Source organism: Mauremys reevesii, linkage group 8 (assembly GCF_016161935.1).
Source record: "Mauremys reevesii isolate NIE-2019 linkage group 8, ASM1616193v1, whole genome shotgun sequence".
Taxonomy (NCBI): Eukaryota; Metazoa; Chordata; order Testudines; family Geoemydidae; genus Mauremys; species Mauremys reevesii.
This window is the reverse complement of record NC_052630.1, coordinates 83,474,675-83,481,905: the sequence shown is the minus strand read 5'-3', so window position 1 is coordinate 83,481,905 and position 7,231 is coordinate 83,474,675. Positions and strand designations below refer to the sequence as shown.

General features: G+C 36.7%; 1 long non-coding RNA gene across 1 annotated transcript; it reads left to right on the top strand.

The window, feature by feature from the left end:
• Positions 1-1,483: 1,483 nt before the first annotated feature.
• Positions 1,484-6,558, top strand: LOC120370956. Its single transcript, XR_005584083.1, has 3 exons — positions 1,484-1,659; positions 3,249-3,308; positions 5,341-6,558. It is a non-coding gene; the product is annotated as an uncharacterized LOC120370956 (long non-coding RNA).
• The last annotated feature ends 673 nt before the right edge of the window (positions 6,559-7,231 follow it).

Genomic DNA, 7,231 nt, shown 5'->3' with positions numbered 1-7,231 from the left:
AAATACAATATATTGAACAGTCAAGCAGGAAGAAGCTCACATGGCTTTAGAATGTGAAAAAAACTGCCTTCTGGGTTGAGAAATGCTCACACATTATATACAAATCCTATTCCTTTTCTTCTACTCATTGTCCAAATTACTGAGTCCAATGCCATCAGCTCAGATTAAACATCTACTGTTAATTCCAAATACTCTACTTATGTCTGGTTACTTTACAATTTTGTCCAACATAATCAGGACAATTATTGTTCCAGTGCAATTTCATGGTGTGAAATCCCTAGCAGGATATATAGGATAGTGATAATTCAGTCAAGACTAATACTTCAGGGGACAGGGAAAGTTGCAGTGTTGTTTAGCACAAAATGGATTATTTTCCCTTTGCTTTCATACATTATAACCCAAACCTGAAATGCTTGCTATTGGGTGTAATACTTGCAACTATGAGCATTCCCATTGAGAGTGCTTACAAGATTGGAGCCTTAGAATTAATTTATAGATCATTTTCAGCTAATACCATTTGTTATTTTGGAGAGAAAAAACCCAAATAGGTGCTGGTAGTTCCCAATAGGCAGAATTTCTTCAAAAAGAAGAAAAAAAGTCAAAGAATCTTTAAAGCAGTTTGTATTGGCTCCTATTTTTTAATTTATTTATTTTAAAGATTTAATAGAGCTAAGCCCAAGCAATAGCATACATGAAAACAAGTGACTGAAGTTAAGTTTCAAGAGTTAAAAGGTTTTTGTTTTTTTAATTTTGTATTTAGAAGATATCAAAACTGACAAAGACAAACTTTTTTTTTTAAGTTCTTTTCCTTACAGAAAAGGACTTCCAATCAAAATCTGATAAACTAGAGATGAGGATTTTCATTCAAAAAGGTTTATACAGGGAAATAGAAAAATCCAAAAAGCATCCTAAGACTCTTAAGGGGGAGGGAGAAAGAGAAGGAGACCGCACACCATGAACAGCTGCCTCTTAGAGGAGCTTATGACAGATGGCAAAGTTACAGCTATTCTGTGTTGAAGTGTTTATATCATGCAAAAAAAAAAAAAGTGTCACAATGCAAAAATAGACTATACCCTTAAGACTCAGCAAAACCATTCATTATAAATATAACCCTCTACTAATAGAGCCAGAAAGGAAGAAGCAAAAGAAAACAAACAACCCTTTAGAAGATAACTCTAAGCAAAACCCCTATTAATTATTCAAAAAAAAAGTTTAGAAAATACTATTACTAAAAACAACTTCTTTTGATGAAATACCTAGCTGATTATAATCTTTCCCTGAGTGCCCAAGTAAGGCTTTTATACTCACCAAGCATGTCACAGGTGAACTAAGTCCTCCTATTACTCCACCCCAATTTGGCCCAGCAAGATCCCATATAAAAGTGTCCCCAGGTGTTCTTTTAGTTTGTTTGATTCATGTGTGGTTTGGGGTTTATTTGCTCTTTTAGGTTTAAGAAGGCTCTTTAGAGAAGAGGAAAGAATGTTCTATATTTCTTTTCTCTTCAGAATTCTTTATTCACTATTCTATGTTGGGGCTATTTAAAATAACAAGGCAATTCCCCTACAGAATAGCTTGTGTACTTAAATTGCTGATTCACATATCTGTAATGTTAACTTCAACATAACTCTTTGTGTGGAAATAATCATTACATAGCAATTGGTAAATACAACTATATAGTATGGGAGTTGAGGTTTTTTTAAACCTAGCTTTTCCCATTTAGAAAATGAGGCAAAAGACCAAAGTTTGGAGTAACATTTACTATCAATTATATTTTTATTTACATTGTAACTGTGGATAAGGCCTGACTTTTGTGATAAGGTAGCTACTCCTGCAGAAGGGTTCCTGTGTTTTTTCCAGGGTCTTTAGAAAATATTTCAGAATATTCTGTGCTGTAAACTTCACCAAACACAAGGGATTTCTTCCTGCTTGGTTAAAAGCTAAGCACACTTTAAGAGTTGGGATTCATTTTCTTCTACAGTATATAATTTTGTAATTAAGCTAATGTTTGCAATTTGCTTTGTAGGTGAACAGCAGTATGTAAGTGCTGAGTATTATAACTTGTAAAATGCACTTGAACATCAGGATGATGCAGGTTTGGGAAAATTGCTAGTGATTATTTAGAATAGGTCCCATAACTATGTTAAACTAGATCATAAGGAGTTAATTCCGTTTCTGGAACTAAATCAGAATAACAGGGTTGTTCTCTGGTAGATCTGCAAGGCCTGAAGGAAGGAATTAGGCAGCAGAATCCCCTCTTCCCCTGCCCTGGAACACAGAGAAATGCCTACTGAATAATCATAGTAATACATCCATCACTCCCTCACACGTCTCACTCCAAACCCTATCCTTCTGTATGCTATTGCAGAGACACCACCATATAGAGTTTTGCTCCCCAGTGCACAAGAGTTATAACTCTACTTGTGATCAGGTTTCCAGAATCTTTTCCCTGGGCAGCAGATGCACTCAGCTTTTATTGTGCCCAGAGTTTCCTGTCTCCATAGAGGGGCCAAGGATGGTGGAGTTTTGCTTTTAGGTTATGGTCCATTATGGTCAGAATTGTTTGGTGGACTTTAGGTTGAAGATTTGCTGTAGGGCTTAAGCATAAATTGGCAATCAGCTTTTAAAAGCTGGATCTTAGCTGCAAAACCTTCACAGGGATTCACAGCTGCTTTAAATAATTCGACCTTAGAATATGCTAGCACAGAAGATACTATCACTTTATTAAAAAGCAAAAGTCAAATATGTTACAGAACAACACAAATGTATTTCACTCTCAGCAGAAATGTTCAGAGGATGAAGAGCCCAAAACAAGAAGGAAGGCTGAGGCCATTGCTGCTCTCAAAGGGATCTGCAGATTGACCCCTTTTGTTCAGACAGGTCTGAAAATGTGTAGAATCCTGATTCCTGTCCTTAGCAGCAGTGGGAAGCAAACTGCTATCTTAAGGGAGCACTGAGGAGACTGTGCTTGCTAACCCCCTAGTGTGCTAAGCTACTCCATCAGCAACAGATCTGGTATAATTAGCATACTTCCCTTTGGAAGTGTGATTCTGGAACAGTAACAATGAAAGTATAGGTGGTGTTTGACTAATGAACATAACAGATTGTAGAATTAGCTGGAGTGTGGGCCTTTGTAGCATGCCATCATAAAATCCATATAGGTACCTTTTAATTCCTTTGGTTCTTTAGTCACATATTAGTTTAGCATACACTTTGTTCATTTTTTGGTATTTTGCATTTTCCAAATGCAGGTGTCATTTTTTTTTAAGTACTGTGAAACACCAACCACTTGATTTTCTCATTAAAATCAGGTAGGCTATTCCTTTTTCATAAAATTTATGAATCTGAGGTAGAAGAAATCTGCACATTTTTAGAAAAATAAAATCAACAAAGTAGAAGACTGTCAGTGAGTTTCTTTGGGGGGAAAATGTGCTAATTTTATTAATGTAAATACTCTTGCATGTTTCAGATGTATGAAAGACTGTTAAATGAGTATTTTAGTAAAATCCCAAGCCCTTCAAAGGGATTGGTGACTTGTGAACCTTGCATCCCTCTATTTCTTCTCTCCTTCCCTTCCCCCCCGCCCCCCGGTCTGTCTTTCTCATCTTAGCTGGAAAAATGCAGAACATCTGATGAAGTAAAATAACTCAAGCACTTTTCTTTCCCTAAGACAAACAGAAATAGACTAGTTGGAATTCATTATGTACAGGCTATAAGTGGGAATAAGTGAGTTAAATCCTCACACACCTTCTGTCTCTAATTTTACTCTTTATTCTGACATCCCAGTTGATATCCAAAGGTGAATAATAACCTTACTTTATAACAATCACAACATTATAAAAGCTAAACATATTTTATAATAATAATTTTACTCTTCATATTAGGGTCCTATCCACACGTATTCCCTGCAAAGGGCTTCCATTAATATCAGTGGGACATCCTTGCTTAGATATAGGCAGTATATCTGGCTTTTTAACTTGACTTGCTCTTTGCAAAGTATAGAATCACCATGAAAAAGTTAGCACTTGCAACATTCCCCACCTAGTACTACATAAACACCTACCTGAGACTTGCTTGCCAAATCACCACCACCTTAAAATCCTTCCTACAAATTTACTTCTATTGGGTGGTTTACAAATAATTGCATAATCCTTTCGGTGTAAACCATGACTCAACCTGAGGTAACTGTGTGGTACATGGCTGGAAAATGTTGATTTTCTAATAGTTTCTACATTTCAGTGCATTATTTTTGCATTATTATGCTTTATAGTTCACGACTTTATTGCATGTAATACATTACTAGTGAGACCAAGGAAGCTGTCCTGTTTTACTACTGTATTTATTCTTTGTACTATTCCTCTTTTCCTCTTCTTGCCCAGGCATCTTATTTCCTTGCAGCAAGAATGCAGGAACCTAATTTTATCACCAGCTGATGCAACCACTTTCCCAGTAACTTTGTACTATGCAGGATTGAATCTTTCCTACTCCCTTCACCTGGGCAACAACTTCATCCTATATGTCTGGGGTCTCTGGAACTCAAATCTTTTTCTAAATCTGTCTTTCAGTTGACATCACAAAAGGGAGATTTAGGTATTATAACCATTGTAAACTTAACAAATGTGATAAACTGAATGTCATCAAACAGTGCATAGGGGAAGTTTAGTAACACACAACATTATCAAATATAACTTATGTATAATAGATGTTTCTGGGAAGATATCCTGGTAATTTAATATTAAGATGCTATGCATAATCCCTGTAAATCCACTATTGGAGTTAATTTCAATAAGAAATGCAAAGCTTGGGAGAAAACCAGTTGCTATTTATGTATAACCTTAAAATTCTCAACTGTTCTCATACAAGCATGCATATAAGCTTGAGCCAATTTGCTCCAATCAATAAAACTGCATGGTTTTCCTAGGTACCATTGTTTGCACCTAACATGACATCTGGGAATCAGTGGTATAAAGTATCAAATGTTTTCAGTGATTCCTCTGAAGTATAGGAAGAAGCAGCACAGAATTTTAAATCAGACTTGATAGGTGTACGCATTTTCTTGACATTTTGTGAATAATACCATTCGTTTCTCTTTAGCGTATTAGTGAGCGTTTATATAAATATTTTATGATCCTGCATTAAACAGGAAACCATAATGGTCACCATTAAAAATTATTATTTATTTATTTGTATTACGGTAGCACCTACAGACCCCACAATGAATAGGGCCCCACTGTGCACACATATAGCAACATATACAGTCTCTGCTCCAAAGAGCTGACAACATAAAGTGACAAGACAAATAAAGAATGGGAGAAAGGAATTATTGTTATCTCTGATTTGCAGATGGGGAACTGAGACACAGCTCAAATGATTTGCTGAATGCCGTACAGGAATTTTGTGGCTGATCTGGAAATTGAACCCATATCTCAGACCAGAGGTTTAACTGCAAGACCATACTTCCTCTCTAACAGCTCTCTAGTACTGAGGTATTTTGTACACCACTGGATGATAACCATTGACAAATGGTCATTTTTTTTTAAATCTGGAACTCCTGTTGACAACAATAGGCATCCCATGCTATGCAACAGACCCAGCATTCGCATGTAAGGAACAAAAGAGGACATTATGGTGTAAAATATTGAGAAATTTGGCTCTGAGTCTCCTAGCCCCTTGACAATGGAATCTCTACTGTATGAGAGAGAACTTGACTGTATGTGGAGGGAACTTTTTGGAGTATTAGTCAGATACCATCAATAAAACACTTCTGAAATATATGTACTGCATGTTTAAATAGCTGGATCAAGATTCATATAACTTCTGTGCTCTAGACCTGCAACATACATAGCACTAAGGCTTATCGGGTGAATCCAATATGTATCTCAGCCATGCAATGACACTCTATGTACTTCTAAGAAGACATAAGAGACTGAATGAAAATCTGATTTCTAAACTGTGAAATAATAAAAATAGCATCTATGTAATGCTTCCCATCCAGTGATCTCAAAGTGCTTCAGAGATTTTATACAGATAGCATAGGCTGGCTATAAAGACAAAACTCAGATTTGTCAATTAGGTTGTACTTCCAAATCAACAGAGAAATTCACACAAAAATTGACTGAATGTAATGGCTGTGAGAGCAAGCCAGATGGTTTTGTAGATTAAATAAATCTGCATATGGTTATGGAAGTTAAACTATAAATTAGCCAACATGTATATTTTGGAGGAAAATGTCATAGGCCTTGTTTGTGAACTGCATAATAATGGCCCAGATTCACAAACCAACAATCCCTCTCCCTCATGATATATCCACAAGAAACTGCAGTGCCTTTCATAGTTAGACATAAGAATGTTGTCCTTCAGGAAGAGAACCCCTTGTATCTCTTATAACTAAAGATCAGGCTAAATAAAAAAAGGCAGAACAATAGCTTTGGCAGCTGAATCCTATCTGTGGACATAACAGCTCTGTGACTGTCACTGAAAATAAAATGGTAGGGCCCACCACAATGAATGGAATGTAACCCCAGCACCTTTCTCTATCATTAGCATCGTGGCACTTGCTAGCCCTCCTTATAGTTGAAGAGGTGGCTCCATTATAAACCATTATAAATAAATAACAAGTCATTCTGACAAACACATTGGCTAATTGAGATAAAAGTGATGTTGAGCCTTGTGAATTTTTAATCTAAAATATGAAGTACAGTACATTACATTGATAAATTAAATATCAATAAACCTTTTAAATTACTTTCTTTATACAATCTTATTTATATTTTAAAAATTTCTGAAGTGAATGAGACTGGGACCAAAACAAACCTACAACAAAATGAAATTAAGTCAGTGGAACAATGTGCACTGAGCTGGTACACAAAGGTGCCAAATTATACCTGACATGGGGTGACACTGGCCTTTAAGAGGAAAGAGCCAATGTACCTCTGATAGATCAGTGAGCCCCAATTAGGCTTTAGAGAGAAGGCACTTAGGCCCTAGAGCGAAGGGGACTGGGTGAATCAGAGAAACCTTGTGAGTTGGAGCTGCCTTACAGTCAGTCAGGAGACGGGCAGGTGAGATCTGCCAGGGAGTCAGTTTTGGCAGGTGCCCTGAAGGAACACAGAAGGAGCAGTAGAGAGTTGACAGGAGAAAAACATGCAGAGAGCAGAAAGCTCTGTAGGCCCTCCCTGGAAAGATGGAGGATTTGCCAGGATGCCAGCAGAGGGAGATAGAGATTATCCTGGGA